Genomic DNA, 16,121 nt, shown 5'->3' on the forward strand with positions numbered 1-16,121 from the left:
GGGGTGGGGAGGGGAGGGGAGGGAAGGGAAAGGAGGAGGAAGAGGCAGAAGGAAAGAAGTGAAGGAGGGAGAGAAAGAAAGTTTTTTTAGACTCCCTTATACCTTCTCCTAATACCTCCCCCACCATGACCAATGACATTCATTTCATAAAGCAGCTAATTGGTGAACTTAATTTTACAGGCTATGACAAACAAAACCTTTATGAAAAGACATTATGGTGGCATTCTGAACACCCTGTGCTTCCAGACCTAAATAACTACAGGTACAATGGGGAGCCACATAAGCCTGTAAAAGCAGTTGATGGTCAAATACAATTCAACATCATTTAAAGCTACCAACTTTGAATCCTATAGGGTTAAGTTAAACAATAATTTATTTGCTGTCACAAAATGTACTCTATTATTATTTTCCATTTTTAAATAGTGTTCCTCAAAAGCTAATTTTTCTAAACAACTAATTAATGAATGGAATATTTAAATAATCTTAGTTTAAGATGAAAAACAAGCATGTTATTTCTAAATTCCATCTGCAATTAATAAAATGTACATTATTAAGTCCAATACATAGTTTACCGAACTCAAGGACTTTTACCTACAGTAATTCCATTCTATAGATGGAGAAAATAACGTATAGTAAGAGTAAACTGGTTTTTTTCCTCAAAGGAAAGAAATAGCAGCAAAAAATTCCAGTGACTCCCTAAAAATGAGAATGCCACACAACTATGTACATGTAAGGAGACTTTAAACACTGAGGCTATGACTGGAACAGATCACTAAGGAAATGGTATTAGAGATGAAAATGTAGGTGGTCCTGTCCCTAACATCACCGAAAAAATTGGAGGGAACATTCAGCACCATACAAAATAAAGTAAAAAGGTACCTAAGGACAAGCAAAAGAAAGCCACCTAATGAAGACCCTAAAAAGGAAATCTAAGGAAGAGTTCTGGACTTCAGGGAGGGGTCTACTTAGAATCATAAATGGATAAAAAGGAAAAAGGCAATAGAGACACAGGAGGTCTACCATTTTCCATGAGAAATAATTCAGTACATTTTGGTCTTGATTTCAAAGAATAGTAAAATTGCTTCCAAACAATAACAGTTCTGTGAGCAATAAATAATACATAAAATGTATTTACAGGCTAAAAGTACAATTTAAGGGCTTAACTTCATTGATCTATATTAAGGCTTTAACTTCATTGTCTACTGCTAAGGGAACACTAAATACTGAATCCTGAAATAGTACAAACCCAAACCAAAGTATAATCAAAATCATAATTTGATAAAACCAAGAGAAAAGCATTAAGATTATAAAAGCTACTCTATGTTTCCTAGGCATCCCACTCACCTCTCAGGAAAAAAAAATGTGTGTGTGTGTGTGTGTGTGTGTGTGTGTGTGTGTGTGTGTGTGTGTGTGTAGCTTTGAAATTAGCAATTAAAAGACCAAAAGTAACTCCCCTAAATCTATTCAACAAGTAAGGTAAGGGAAATTAGCATTTGCTGAGTGGCTCTTACATGCCAGGCCCTTGTACACACCCTGCCTTGTCTAATTCTAACAAACCTGAAGTAGTCATCATCTCTTTACAAGCGAGGAAACCAAGGCTTAGAGGAGTCAACTTTCTTGCCGTTTGTTAGAATAGTGTTTCTCAATCTTGGCACCACTGACATCTGGGGCTAGACAATTTTGGGGGTGGCAGGGGGGAGGTAGAAGATGCTGTCTTACAGATTGTAGCATGCTTACCAGCATCCCTGGTCTCTACACACTGGATGCCAGTAGCATTCTTTGGGTTGTGGCAACCCAACATTTCTCTAAACATTGCCAAATGTCCCTTGGGGGCAAAATAATCCCGAGATGAGAACCACTTAGTTAGAAGGAAGAAGCCAGCATTTTCATTCAATAGGTACGTGACAATAGGTACGTCCCAGACTCTGTTCAAGATGAATAAAGGACAAACTGAGGTCTCTGCCTTCAAGAGCTCACTTTGAAACCTGGTACTTGATTTAAAACCTCTCTCCATGCATAGCCATATGAGCCTCACACCATGACAGTCTGACCTACATACTCCCTTCAGCCAGCCCCTAAATCCGCTCACTCCTTCAACCACAATCAATGGCACCCTCACTGACCTAAATGATATCTTGCAGTCATGTCTGATTCAACTATTCCCTTAATTCTCTGTATCTAGTCACTGTCCAAGTCCTGCTGATTTTTCTTAGGAGTAAAATATCTCCGTCATCCATCCCTACCCTTCATTCCCATCACTCTAATATAGATACAAACCAAACTCCCTGTATCTTCTAACAGGAGATATCAGGAGTAACTAATCTCTTGGTCCCTCATATGAATTAGGGGTACATATCAAGATATAATAACTGATCTACCAACTTTTAGGATAGAGGGCTGGCAGACTTCAGAGCAGTCCACAATGACCACATCTTTCTCTGGGGTGGGGAGGGATGCTGGAATTTCTCATCTGATAGTAGTTTCATTAGCCAAATACTAACTCTTAAGTAAATAGTAACCCTCACAAGCATTAAGAAAAGGACACAGCAGAAATTAGTTTGCATGCCATTACAAAGTGATTTGCATGCTATTTCTGGCATTTGTGCCTTGAACTGCTTTTGCCTGCTTCAAAAGAAGGTAGAACTGACACTCAACAGAGCAAGTAAGGTGCAACTCCCAAAGAAAGCTTAATTAAACCAACTAATATTTCCACCCCTGCTGATGTAGAAACCTAGATGAAGGCAGGTAAAGCAAACATGCTGCTGGGGAAACACTAAAATAGATGGCCAAACAAAATCTAGTGAAATGCCTGCATACAAAGAGAGATATAAATCTCATATATAATATATACAAATAAAATCACAGCATCAAAAGGCTAATTTATTTATACTACAAATGAAAAAGACTCCTATTTAAGATGAGAGGAAATCCAGGACCCGGTTCAAAGTTGGATCTTGCCCTTAGGCAGAGAATAACAGAATGTTTATGTACTAATGTACTAATGCTCTACCCTTTTTAACTTCCAAACACCATAATCAAGACAAATTTCTGAAATGCACAACTTAACCAAAACTTTTAATTTTTACTCTGCATGTTTAAATTTTCAAAAAAACACATTTACATGTTCAAAAAAAAGTCTGATGAGTGACTTCCTAAATACTTCCACTTATTATTTCTGAGTTTTCCTATAAAGGGCTGATGGCAAATATACTTATTACTTAGGGTCCTGCTTTTCCAACTTTATCAAGCTGTTTTAAATAAATAAATAAACGGAAGTAATTTCTATAAGGATGCATCAATATCTCAAAGCTTTCTAAAAGAATAAAGAATGTTATTCTACAGTTGGGCATGGTGGCTCATGCCTGTAATTCCAACAATTTGGGAGGCCAAGGCAGTAAGACTACTTGAGTCCAGGAGTTTAAGACCAGCCTGGGCAATAAATCAAGACCTCGTCTTTACAAAAAATTAAGAAATTAGCTGGGTATAGTGATGTGCGCTTATAATCCCAGCTACTCAGGAGGCTAAGGCAGGAAGATCACATTAGTCAGGGGTTTGGAGCTTTGAAGAGCTATAATGATGCTACTGTGTTCCAGCCTAGGTTACAGAGTGAGATTCCATCTCAACAACAACAACAAAAAAAACATACACACACACACACACACACACACACACACAAAGAAAAAAAAAGGATGTCATACTAAATTAATGCATTTCCTTCTAAGGGACACTATTTTAGGTCGGCACGTTTATGAAATGACCCAATGTCAAACCAAAAGGCCTTTACTTAAGAAAGCAATTATAACAAACAGGTATATTAAATAATTTCAATTCACACATTCTCTAATACCTATAGCAGAATTTAAAAAGCAGAGATAGAAATTGAATTAGACACCCAGTTACAGCCATCTTAAGATAATGCTTCTGACCCCGACTATTACTGTCTTCTGTCTATAACCTAGGACAGCTTTTCAACATTCAAACTTTTTCTAAACACATCACAAGTTTAGTCTAATCTAAATTAACACAATTGGTTTAATTTATTTGTAATTCTACAATTTATACCTTTGTCTGTAGCAACCTAAAGCCTGAAGACAGAAGATACACAGTTGACTCTTTAACAACATGAGTTTCAACCGTAAAGGTCTACTTATACTCAGATTTGCTTCTGTCACCCCAAACAGCAAGACCAACCCCTCCTTTTCTTCAGCCTACTCAACATGAAGACAATGAGGATGAAGACCTTTATAGTGATCCACGTCTACTTAATGAATTATAAATACATTTTCTCCTCCTTATAATTTTCTTGGTAAGTTTTTTTTTCTCTACTTTATTGCAAGAATACAGTATATAATACATATAACATACAAAATATGTGTTAATCGACTATTTATGTTATCAGTAAGGCTTCCAGGCAACAGCAGAGACTATTAGGAGTAGTTTTCAGAGATTTAAAAGTTACATGCAGATTTTCGACTGCATGGTGGGTCAGCACCCCAACCCCCACATTGTTCAAGGGTCAACTGTATTAACAAATACATACAAGTAGCAGTTATACACATCCAAGAGGAAATTATCAATTTAGTCTTCTTTGAGAAATCCTTTCTTTTATGAAATGACGGCATTAACCTCAGAATACACTCTTTACTGCCTTTTACCAACATTTGTCTACATGAAAAGCATAAAGATAACGTTGTCATAACTGATGCCTGAAACCATTATTAAAAAGAATTTCTGTTTTAACAAAGTAAATGTGAGGGGACCTCGTGAACTGATCCTTAAGATATTTTAAGATGCTACATGTAACAACAATGTAATCTAAAATTCATGCTAACTTTACCATCAAACCACAGTGTTCTTGGCACCTTTAAAACAAAATTTAACCTTGTAAAACAGAACATGGCTAACTAAGATCTCCAAAATCAGTCCTGGGCCCCTAGGGGTGTGTTCCCTAGGAAACTATTTTGTTTCATAATGCTTTGGGTTAACAGACCTGAATTCTGCCGACTTTAAATGAATGACAAAAATATGAAGACAAATCAAGTATTTGGAATCCAACTGTCAGAAGGCTACTGCATACAAGTACTCTCTACAGCATCCTCTGGCTTAAATTACTACGGTTTATAAAATGTTGTCATACATACAGTCTCTTCTAGTTTCAACTCTTTTTCAAAGTACTAATTAAGAGTATCATTTTATGAACAAAACTGCAAACAACATAAACTATATTTCCCACACCCAAAGATATAAAATATTTTTATAACCTGGTTTCCTATTTTCAGTTAAAGGAATCAAATTAAGGTGGCTTCTCATCCCTTTTTCCCTATAGCTTCTCCAACTATAGTAGCACAATCTTTTCTTGAGACATTCCTAGATGATTAACAATTTGAACTTGAATTAAGAAACTGCTTTTAAAAGTAAAGTGTAAATACATCCATTTTCAAACGAAAAGATTGAGGGATTGTTCTCTACACCTATTAGCTCTGTCTATAATCTTAAATTAACCACATCCTGAAATCCTGAAGACTATTACATTTCTATTCACTAGTCAAACATTTAAGGCTATATTAAAGTTTCACGTGTATTAAAGTCACACTGAATTTTCTATGGGAAAGGCCAAATTTATTCCAAAAAATAAATCCATTACTAGAAAGGAAAAACTAATTTGCAAGCTTCTCCAGCTAGAAATATCTTTTCTAGTAAGCTATCACTTTAAACATGCAATTAATTTTTAAAAATCAGGTAAGAGCTGTTTACTTGTGCATCTCAAGATTCCTAAGTGGTATCTGTTTAGATTTGTGATAAACATGTAAAAAGAAATTCCAAAGGGTCTGGATAAAATCCTAACTCACGATTGAATGTTAAGTAGTCCAAAAATTCCAGGAAATTAACATTTTAAATGTTCCTAGTGACAAGCAGAAAGTGTTCATGAAACATCCTGAAGTCTACAGCTAAAAATTGGTCAAGCTTTGCTGAGAAAGTTTAAATGGGCCCTGGGGAAAAGGTCCAGAAGAATCGAAACTGAAGTGCCAAAGAAAATACCACCATTGCTGAAGGAACTGACACATGGATGAAACCATTTCCTCCCCACACCACTGTAAGCTACCTAAGAACCTTCATGCTGATGCTCTAGGGAGCCACTATCAATTCCACACTGTTCACACCTACAAATATAACTTACCTGCATACCTACTGGAGGATTCTGTTACTAGGGAACAGCAGCATCACTCAATTCATCCAAGTTAACTGTAAGTCAAACATTGCTCTGGCAGCTTCATTTATTACCTACACCAACTTTGCAAGAGGGCATTGTCTCATTTACTGATGAAAAAACTTAGAGGCTGAGAAAGCTTAGAAGCCAAGTAACTTGTCAGATTTTTTAGGGGAGGAAAACATTACCTGTCAGGCTTCAAACCCAAACCTGTCTCTTTCTATACCAGACCCTGGCTTCTTGCTAGAGCCCTAACTTTTTCTGTAGGCTTAAAAGCACTAATGCCATAGAAAATTCCTTACCTAACTCCACTCAACCCTCAACTAACAATGACAACTTCATACAGAGTATTTTGGCCACAACTGTTCCCCCTTCCAACATTCAGCTGTTATGCAATATTAAAGCCAGGTGGCCTATTAGTATGTATCAAACATTCAGCTAGGCTATTTATAATTAACATTTACTGAGCACTTACTATGTGCCAGATACTGTTTGAAATGTTTACAACAACCTCATAAGGTAGGTTCTATCATTATCTTTATTTTATGAAGAAAGGGAAGCACAGAAAACTTTAATATGCACAAAGATAAACGGTAAGTAACGAATCCAGCATTCAACTCAGTTTCCATGGTTTCACCACAACTCAAGCTCTTATACGTTATCATTCCTCCCTCACAAGAGAATTCATACAGGGTTTCTCATTTAATCCTCTCAACTCTGTGAGTTAAAGATTATCAATTCCAATTTAAGGATGAAGAAATACCGGCTCAAATAGGTGAAGTAATTTACCTAAAATCACACAGCTTTAAGTGGTTCAAGACAAGTTAGTCAAGACTTGAATTCATTTTTGTTTCACACCTCCAAATTGTTAATACTACACCATATCAAGGAAGGATGAGAACTATAAAAAGGCGAGTGAATAAAAGGAACAGGTATCAATCTACGTAGTTTAATATGGTCAATCACTTTTGAAAATTTCTAGGCTATATACAGGTTCTTCTTCAAACTGTTTATATATTAAAAAAACATGTTATGATAGTGAGGAAACTGACAAAAATGGTCTCCTGATGGTCAAGAATAACAGGACAGAAAATCCCACACGTTTTGAAGAACTGTATAATCTTTTACTATGAAACCACAAAATTCATATTTGGCCACAAAATACAGAGACAGACACAAGCAGGCACCATGCTCCTATCTCACAACCACCGCCTCCCACCTCAGTAGATAATGAGAATCGGCTTCATTACTCATGCTCCTCTTCCTGAGAGATCAAGAAACAAAAGCAACATGAAAGAATCCACCTACTTTAGGCTACCCTCTTAAATCGGGTACCATTCTGAAAACAAGCTCATAAACATACATTAAATTTTAGAAGTTATTTAAGATGTTTCTACCAAGAAACAAGTATATGAATGCATTTAACATTCTTTGTCTCATGTGCAGAATGGATTTGCCTTTCTTAAATCTATAAACTTAAAGAGAGGAAAAAGACTCAGAAAAGTGATTTTCCTATCACCAAAAACATCACTGCTTTCAAATGTTTCTCAAGACCCAATTAGACAGTATAACTCCTCTGCAGTTATACACTTTAGTATTTCAGAAAATGTCTTCCACCAATTATCCATCCAGAGTAAAATTGGACAATATAATCATGACTCTCATCATATTCCCTACATAGCCCAGAGGTCTCAGATAGCAAAACTGATTACTGCATCTATAAGAAACATCCATTTCAAAATTACTAGTCCTAGTAAGACAATCAAGCTTACATTCTCAACAATGGAAAAACAAATTAGAAGCAGCCAGCAAGCAAGACTGCAGCTCCTTTATACCAGATACAGATTTTTTAAAACAAATTATAGAAGAGGAAAAACCTGTCATTTGTTAAGTATCTTTTATAGTATTTTGCAGCCCGGTTAAAGGCAGAAGAAAAAAAATGATCACGCACAAGTCAGAAGTCAGTCCAAAGAATAAGTGTTGTTTCAGGAGGGGGAAAAAAAAATCACTTATTCACAGTTGTTCAACAATTTTAAAAATAATCAGTGTTGTGCAGGAAAAGCATTAAATATTTTAACGAGGCCAAAGGGATCATGTAACATGTGAATGACGATCTAATGTGTCCAAAGTGTACAGTGAACAAACAGGTTCCGCTGTCAACCTCCTAAATGATGTTTGGAAATAGGGTAGAACTTTAAGAAAAGCACTCACCTCATAACATTTCATTAAATTCACAGGTTTTTGTTTTGTTGTTTTGTGTGTGTGTGTGCGTGTGTGTGTGTGAATTGAAAAACAATGAGCTTTTTCCCCCAGTGCTAGAGATAATAAAACATGGCTTGCTTTCTTATAAATGAATCCTGCCACATCGAGGCTTGAAACGCCAATATACAAAGATGCAGCCCATCCCCTTGTCCCCCATTTCTACTTCCCCTCGGGTAATTCCTTTCAAATAGCTATTTAAACATACATAGACGCTATGTGAAATGAAAACTTTCCTCCCATTCCCTAAGCTGAAGAAAGCAGGAATTCCTCAAGAAAGCTGAATCAAGCTCAGTCACCCACAGAACCCCAATCTCTCAAATGCCGTGTTACCAAAATAAAAGCTGGATACCCTAAGTAAGCAAATCCTTGGACACTTCACACACACAGTAAATAAATAAGCTCACTAAAATAAAAAGGTGGAAAAACAAAGTCAACTTAAAAGCAAACCACCACACCCTCAACTCCGCGTTGCAACCGGTCGGCCAGGGGCCTTTACCTTCATTTTCCATCGAAACTGCACTCGGGTTGATGGCTACAAAGTCTTTAGTGTCAGCCACGGCCACACTGGGAATAGAGAGAAGAGGAGGACAAGGAAGAGAAGCCCCCGGAATCCCAGGCTGTCACCCCCGCTCCCGGCCACGCGTCCCACGGCTGCTCCCACCACCCCTAGCAGCAGCATCTGCAAGAGAAACCAAGAGAAGCGGCGCTGACGAGAGAGAGGATGAGGAAGGAGTTCCCCGCCCAGCCGCTATCTCGGGAGCCCCTCCGCCCAGCGCCAAGATCCCGCACCCGCCCCATCGTGTGCCCGCAACGTCCCCAGCTCACGCCAGTGGGGCGGCGCCCTAGAGATGCCCCCCCAGCCAGGGGATCCCTGAACCTCCCCTTCCTTCAGAACCTGGAACTTTCTAGAAATGGGGGCAGGAGGTAATACTGGTACCCACCCAAAGCCCCACACAGCCCTCCTCCAGGCTGCGGGGTCTCAGCCGCGGGGCTCGCGGGGGCGCCCCGCGCGCCTCGAGAGAAGAGGAGCTGCTCGCGGGGCAGCGGTGCGAGGCGGAAGCCTGCTCCGGGCGTGAGAAGAAGCGAGCGGGAGGGAGGAAGGGAGGGAGAGAGGATGGGCGGGGAGGGGAAAGGAGACGAGGTGAGGGGACCCGTCACGGTCCGCCGAGCCGGCTCCGCGAGGCCGTGCTGGTCTGCTCCCGCCTCCGACTCCTGCGCTCCGCCCCTCCCCGCCGACGGCCGCCCAGTCGCGCCCCGCACTCCTGGGCCAGCCGCGCAGCGAGCTTTGTCGCTACTACTTCCGCTGCGAGAGGTGCGCGCAGGCGTATTGGTGCTCACGGGCGTGGAAGGCGGAAGTGAAGTGAAGGCCGAGTCTTCGGCCTGGAATGGACAATGTTTGTGTTTGGATCCGTCCGGTAGGAGGTCGCGCGGGGTTGGTGGCCCCCCCCCCGTTCTTGCCGGCGCCTCCCTTATCCCAGGGACGGTGTCCGCCCGTTTATGTGCACCCACTGAACGCGAGGGTCGGAGATTCGCCCACGCCGCGTGTTGGCCACACATTCCCGTGGGGCGGCCGCGGGGGTCGGCCCAAGCTGACAGCCATGGCCGCTGTCCCTGAGGCGTTTAAGCGCTCTCTACAAATTCTGTAGGAGAAGCCGCTCCCGACGGGGTGGCAGTCACAATCTCAGGAGGCGACGTTGAGGCCCGCGGAAGAAAGGGACGAGGTATCCATGCTCCTGCCAGGGACTGGAGCACCATGAGCAGCCTCCCAGGTCTCGCGCTCTCACTTGCAAAACCCTGCACTGACTGCTTGGTTTTTGCGGAAGCCGGTCATCGCGGGGCGACTTCCCAAAATTCCGTAAGGGGTGTGCTTAGTTACCATGTGTAATGAGAGAGCAAGGTTCAGCCTCAGAGAACTCCGGGGAGAACTAATCTTTTTCCTTCGTTTGCGGTGTATGGAACTGGGGAGAGGCTGGAACAGCAATTAGAAACCAGTCGTACAGCGGTCGAAGCCAATGAACGAGCACTTCTTCGGCCGCTGTACCTTTGTCCAGTGGCAATGCCTTTTCACACGTAAACATTTCACTTGCCCGGCATCTTACCCAGACCCCTAATAAGTGCTTTTTAATGAACGATTGATTTTAATAAACCTTGGTGAGCCAGACACGTAGTGCTGAACAGAAGTCCTCGCACATCCATAACCACTAGAGGGCAGGGCTTCACCTACTGAGTTGGTGATCACCCTCCAGAGAACTCAAAAAGAAAATTTATGTATATGCTAGATGTGTTTTTCTCCATCAACACTTAGACACTTTACAAATTTGCTTTTTATCTCAGGTCCTGTAACATATCCCAGTGTGCTCTCTAACCACACGTTCAACATCAAAATTAACGGACAGGGTTGCCTGTGTTTCTATATTGGTTCCCAAGTAAGTAGTACTAGACTAGGATAGAAAATTCTGGGCAGCTTTCTAGATTTACCTTTCTTTTAAGAAATATTGAACCTTTAATCAGCGAGGTCACTTTTAAAGATGAACCCATAAAAATCACCATTAAGTAGATTTCTAGTCTTAAGAGTTAATTATTTATGATCCACCTCTGGCGTGCATGGTCAGCGATTTTTGTCTACACAGTGATATAGAGCCAAATTAACGGACAGGGTTGCCTGTGTTTCTATATTTGTTCCCAAGTAAGTGGTACTAGACTAGGATCGAAAATTCTGGACAGTTTTTATATTTACCTTTCTTTTAAGAAATATTAAACTTTTATTCAGTGAGGTCACTTTTAAAGATGAACCCATAAAAATCACTATCAAGTAGATTTCTAGTCTTAGGAGTTACTATTTATGATCCACCTCTGTCATGCATTGTCAGTGATTTTTGTCTACATAATGACATAGCCTATGATTTGTACAATGATTGTGCTCTCTCGTAATCAATTTGTAACAGTTATCACTACATATTCAACCTTGAAACAGCATTATATTAAAAATGAAAGCATCTAAGGTAGGAAATTACACAATATAAACATTTTGGCATTAATGTATGCATTTACAAAATAGAGGGTAACTGTACAGAATTTGATATTGGGTCACTTTAGCTGAAACATTTTTCTAAAGCAACTTTTCAGAGCTATCTATTGTATTAATAGACTGCAATACTCTAGCATTAACACTGAATCTATAACTCTTCCAAAAGATTTATAGCTCCATGGTTTATTCCTAAAATGACTTAAACTGAAATTTTACTTTTGGTCGCCTAAATTATGAAAATCATTGTTCCTATTACTAAGCCAAAAAAGAAACTGGTAAGATCAAGATCAGCTTTACCAAGAAGAATTGACCAATGAGTCATTTTATATAAAAAAACTTAAGCATCTGCGAATTCTGGTGTCTGACGGGGTTCTGGAACCAATCCCCTGTGGACACTGAGGGATGACTATATACATACATGTCATATATACATGTATGTATACATACAAACAACTATATGCACATACATGTACATATATTCATACACATACATACACACTACCCTTCTTTCAAAAGATTGTTGTAAGAATCTCATAAAGTAAGTGAACACAGGTTGCAAATTATAAGCACTATAGAAGTATAAGATTATTATAGGGAGAAACGAGTAAATCCCTGGAGTGTTAGCTACAATGAGACTGATGGCAATGAAATATATTATGTCTAAGTTTCATCTTATTGTTTCCATAGAAATCAAAGCTCTAAAAATTCTTTCTACTCCCCTTTTGTCCTGAATATTTAACCTACAAAATTAAGTGCATCTGATGCAAAAAGTGGTCACATGAGCAAGAAGGGGAAATTTGTCAGGCTTCTCCACTTGGGGGAAATATTACAAATGGGAAAGATTGAAGAAGAATGGTCATGATGTTCTAATTTTCTTTATACTGTGCTTTATTCCACAAAGGATGTGAGGCATCTTGGTTTTAATACCAAATTTGATAGCTGCATTTTTATAAACCTGGATGGTAAAAGAATATGTGGTTCTTTAGGGATTTAAAAATTAAAACTTAGAAAGATTATTTTAAAATCTTTCCTTAGTTAATGTCTTCTTTAAAGGCTGTTTTAATGTTGTTTAAAGTATTAGAGGTTAATAGTTAAGAAATTTCACCTAGCTGCTAGAAAATAAATTGTCGTTTTATTTTAAGTTGAACATTTTATTTATCCAAACTAGGATAATTTACCTCTGGCCCCAAAACACTTGACAGCAGTGAACATATAATAAAGACCTATTAAATAAATGGATAGCCTGAAAAATGTTTATCATAAATATTTTTTGTTGAATGAATAACAATCTACTTGTTTCCTATGATCAGACTAAAATCCAAGCTTCTACTTTCCTGTAAAACAAAGAGGACTTACGGGATTTTTAAGAAGTTTAAGGGTCTGGTGCATCTCACACCTGTAATCCCAACATTTTGGGAGGCTGAGTCAGGAAAATTGCATGAGCCCAGGAGTTCAAGACCAGGCTGGACCACATAGTGAGACCCTGTCTTTACAGAAAATAAAACATTAGCTGGGTGCAGTGGCACACACTGGTGGTCCCTGATACTTGGGCAACTGGGGTGGGAAGATTGCTTGAGCCCAGGAGGTCGAAGCTGCAGTGAGCCATAATCATGCCACTGCACTCAAGTCTGGGGGACAGAGCAAGAACCTGTCTCAAAAAAAAAAAAAGTTTAAAAATATGAACCTACATCTCCAAAAACCACAAAGGGGTTAACTAGGACAACATTATCTGAATGGGAATAAGTCCTAATTGTTGTAAGAAATGCTTGATATTGAGCACTGCCCAGAGCAGATAAAATTGCACACCCAGAATTTGAGCCCAGGTAACCATTTGAAATTAAAAGATAACAGTGTTGAGGTGGTTGTTTCCATGCATTTGAGAAATTTTAGCTGAGCCTGTGCTTTTGATTTTGATGGCATGCATATTAATGCCTGACAAAAAGCATTATACACTAGGTCCTCGAATAAGGTCATTTTCAACATCATTTCATTAAATGATGAGAAAAAAGAACATCAATTACTGGTGGGGCCGTTGTATTGAGTTTGCACATTCTCCCTGTGTCTACATGGGTTTTCTCCAGGTATTCTGGTTTCCTCTCATATCCCTAAGTTGTGCATGTTAGGTTAATTGGCATGTCTAAATTGTCCCAATGTGAGTGAATGTGTGTACGTCTGTACCCTGCGATGGAGTAGCATCCTGTCCAGGGTTGATTCCTCCCTTGAGTGCTGAGCTGCCAGATAGGCTGCAGCCACCTACAACCTGAAACTGGAATAATTGGGTAAATAATTACCTTACTTGTTTTATTAATCTTTCTTAAATGTATGTATAACTCACATTTATTTCAGTGTTTAATATTTGAAGTGTTTTGGGAGCAGAGCAAGATGGTGGAATAGAAGCCTATACCATTGATAACTCCCGACAGGAACAACAAATTTTAACAATTATCTGCACACTGGAAGGCACCATCACAAGAACCAAAAATCAGAGCAATCAGAGTACCTGGTTTTATATTCATATCGTTGAAAGAATCATTGAAGAGAGTAGGAGAGACAGTCTTGAATCACTGGCACCACCCCTTTTCCCCGTAACCTAGCAGCAGCCATGCTACACAGAGAGTCTATACACTTGGGAGAGGGAGACTGCAGTCACTAGTAGTCTTTCTATTGAACTCAGTGCTGCCTTGTCACAGTGGAGAGCAAAGCCATGCTGGGTTCAGCCAGCACACATGCATGAAGGGAGCATTTGGACCAGACCTAGCCAGAGGGGAATGGACCATCCCAATTGTCAGAACTTGAGTTTTTTGGCAAGCCTCACCACCATGGGCCAAAGTGCTCTGAGGTTCTAGGTAAACTTGAAAGGCTGTCTAGGACACAGGGATTGCAGTTCTTAGGCGACTTCTAGTGCTGGGCTGGGATGGTACATGACCTAGGGAGATACCAGCCAGGGAATCTAAGGGAGTGCTTATGCCATCCTTCCCCCAACCCCAGGCAGCACAGCTTGAAGCAACAAAAGTGACTCTGCTTATGAAGAGGAGAACAAAGAAGACTTTGTTTTGCATCTTGCATACCAGCTCAGTCAAGTAGGATATGGCACTGGGCAGTCATGAGGCCCCCATGCCAGACTCTAGCTCACGGACGACATGTCTAGACACACCATGGGCCAAAAGGTAAACCGCTGCCTTGAAGGGAAGGATCCACACCTGGCAGGATTCATCACCTGTGACTAAAGAGCCCTTGGTCACTAAATAATCAGTAGCAATACCCAGGTATTGCATCATGGTATGGGCCTTGGGTGAGACTCTGAGACGTGTCTTCAAGTGACACCCAGAACATTGCCAGCTGTGGTGGCTATGGTGAGAGACTCCTTCTGCTAGAGAAAAGCAGAGGGGAAAGTAAAGAGGACTTAGTCTTGCACCTTAGATACCAGCTCAGTCAGAGTAGGGTAGATCAATAAGTGGGCTCTTGAAGTCCCCAATCCCAGGCCTAACCTCTTAGATGGCATTTCATGACCTTTCCTGGGGCCACTTGAGGTCAGGAGTTTGAGATCAGCCTGGCAAACATGGTGAAACCTCGTCTCTACTAAAAATACAAAAAAAAAATAGCCAGGTGGGTGGTGTATGCCTGTAATCTCAGCTATTCAGGATTAAAAGAGGCAAGAGAATCACTTGAACCCAGGAGGCAGAGGTTGTAGTGAGCCAAGGTCACCACTGCATTCCAGCCTGGGCAACAGAGTAAGAAAAAAAGAAGAAGAAAGAAAAGAAAGAAAAAAGTATATGACAGACACACAGCTAGTATCACCCTGAATGGGGAAAAACTGCGAGTCATTATTGTACGACTGGAACATAAAAAGGATGCCCACTTTTCACCACTACTATTCAACATAGTACTGGAAGTCCTAGCTAGAGCAATTAGGCAAGAGAAATAAATAAAGAACATCCAAATTGTAAAGGAAGAAGTTTAATTATTTTTATTTGCAGATGATATGACTATATATTTGGAAAAACCAACCTAAAGACTCCACCAGAAACTGTTAGAACTGATAAATAAAGTCAGTAAGTTGCAGGCTACAAAATCAACATACAAAAATCAGTAGCATTTCTATATGTCAACAGAGTACAATATGAAAAGAGGTAAAATAATCCCATGTATGATAGCCACAAATAAAATTAAATCCCTAGAAATTAACCAAAGAAGTGAAACATCTCTATGATAAAAACTGTAAAACACTGATGAAAGCAATCGAAGAGGATGCAAAACAATGTAAAGATACTCTATGTTCATTGAATGCAAGAATTAATATTTTTAAATGTCTAAAGCAATCTAGCGATTGAATGCAATCTCTATCAAAATGCCAATGACTTTCCTCACAGAAATAGAAATAACATGGAAAACATGGAGAAACATCATCTCTACAAAAAACTTTAAAACTAGCTGGGCATGGTGGTGTGCACCTGTGGTCCCAGCTACCTGGGAGGTTGAGGTGGGAGGACTGCTTGAGCCCAGGAGGACAAGACTGTGGTGAGCCATGTTCACACCACTGCACTCCAACCAGGATGAGAGAGAGAGAAAGTGCGGGAAGGAGGAGGAGGAGGAGGAGGAGGAGGAGGAGGAGAAAAAGAAGAA

The 16,121-nt window shown here is 40.0% G+C and overlaps 1 protein-coding gene across 6 annotated transcripts in view; it reads right to left on the reverse strand.

Moving 5' to 3' along the window:
• The window catches only part of ATP2C1 (ATPase secretory pathway Ca2+ transporting 1), a 166,398-nt gene that overhangs the window by 117,505 nt on the left and 32,772 nt on the right, over nucleotides 1-16,121 (reverse strand). Inside the window, exons 1-2 of one of the 6 annotated variants that reach the window (XM_017862309.1) lie at nucleotides 9,412-9,776; nucleotides 8,967-9,149 (exon numbers count right to left, since the gene is read on the reverse strand). The exons of 2 other annotated variants lie outside the window; for them this stretch is intronic. The gene's annotated coding sequence lies outside the window, so the exon portion shown is untranslated. Of the gene's footprint in view, nucleotides 1-8,966; nucleotides 9,150-9,411; nucleotides 9,777-16,121 lie in introns of those variants that run through there. 3 more of the 6 variants (XM_017862314.1, XM_017862316.1, XM_017862312.1) reach the window with 3 other exon arrangements.

Source organism: Rhinopithecus bieti, unplaced genomic scaffold (assembly GCF_001698545.2).
Source record: "Rhinopithecus bieti isolate Rb0 unplaced genomic scaffold, ASM169854v2 scaffold_62793, whole genome shotgun sequence".
Classification (NCBI taxonomy): Eukaryota; Metazoa; Chordata; class Mammalia; order Primates; family Cercopithecidae; genus Rhinopithecus; species Rhinopithecus bieti.